The sequence below is a fragment of the Corvus brachyrhynchos genome, unplaced genomic scaffold (genome assembly GCF_000691975.1).
Source record: "Corvus brachyrhynchos isolate BGI_N302 unplaced genomic scaffold, ASM69197v1 scaffold158, whole genome shotgun sequence".
Lineage (NCBI taxonomy): Eukaryota > Metazoa > Chordata > Aves > Passeriformes > Corvidae > Corvus > Corvus brachyrhynchos.
In genome coordinates, this window is record NW_008239756.1 from 700,530 (window position 1) to 701,794 (window position 1,265).

Sequence of the window (1,265 nt, forward strand, 5' to 3'; positions counted from 1 at the left end):
TCAGTGATGCTTGTGCCCTCAGTGGTGTGGGGGAGGTTTTTTGGGGATCCCGAGGAAATCAGGTCACAGCTGGGTGTTGGGTGAGGTGCTAGCCCAGCAGGGTGAACGCCAAACCAGAGATGGGCACGGCACGTGTTGGTTCCCAGGGGACCACATCCATCCTGTGGCAGGGACACCCTCTGTGTCCTCACCCAGGACACCCCACCCCTCACACCACTGCTCAGGGCTGCAAGACTGCCCCGAAACCTCCAAATTGGGTGGAAACCCTCCAACAAAGGGCTGTACCTGTCCCCAAAGCCACTGTTGGGACCGCAGCCCCGCCGTGCTCTTCCGGAGCAGGGAGGAACTTGGTGACAGCAACACTCAGCTGCTCCACTTCAGAAGAAGAAGAAGCTGTTTTTTAGGGCGTTTTCATTAAAAAGAAGAAGGGGGTGGGGGGGAGCCCAAGCCCTGAGCCGGGCTGGAAACTTCAGTGACAGGAAGGAAGCGCAGTGGGTTATTTCGAGCTCCAGTTGGCTGGTGGGGCAAGGCTTGACTCTTCCGCGCGCCGATAGCAGCCCCTCGTGAACAATGGGGTCGTGGGGCCTTTCCCAGCAGGAAAACGGCTCATTCCGGTGAAATGTCCTGTTGGTGCTGAGTCAGCAGGTCCTGGTGAGCCGAGTGTGGTGCAGAGGGTGCCGGGGGAACCATCCCGGTGCAGCCGGAGCCAGCGGGAGGTGAGCCTGGGTTTCCTTGGGGTTTGCAGGGAGTGACCTGTAAAACCATCCCTGGGCACTGGAGAGGGAGCTGGTTGCATTTTTGGGATCCCTATACCTGCCTATACCACTTATGGGGTCCCTAGACCCCCCTATAATGGCTTAGTGCCTCAGTTTCCCCCCTGGACCGATGCTCTTCATCCCGGAGCAGGGGAGGGCTGTGAGCAGCCGGGTGTTATTCGGTGTGGGGAGCAGAGGGTTGAGCCATGATTCCAGCTGGCATTTGGGAGCTGTGGGCAGCTCGCAGGACTTGGCACTTCCTATTTTTCATGTGGTCTGGAGGTGGAGTTTGCACTTGCTGGTCACCCAAGGGAGAGCTCGGGTGTGGGAATTCCTATTTATCCAGGCACCGTTCCCAGGGCACCCCACAACCGCGAGGGCGGGGACTTCCAGGCTGTCAACACCACAGCAAAGCCCTGCTCCTTCCGGACAGGATGCCTGGCACGGGCAAAGCGAGTCCCCTCACAGCCAAGGCACAGGAGATGGAGCTGCCTCTGCCCATCCTGCCCA

At 59.5% G+C, this 1,265-nt stretch overlaps 1 protein-coding gene across 1 annotated transcript in view; it reads left to right on the plus strand.

The window, feature by feature from the left end:
• The first annotated feature begins 443 nt into the window (after positions 1-443).
• The window catches only part of TNFAIP8L1 (TNF alpha induced protein 8 like 1), a 4,087-nt gene continuing 3,265 nt past the window's right edge, over positions 444-1,265 (plus strand). The window contains exon 1 of the mRNA XM_017742486.1: positions 444-716. The gene's annotated coding sequence lies outside the window, so the exon portion shown is untranslated. The remainder of the gene's footprint in view (positions 717-1,265) is intronic.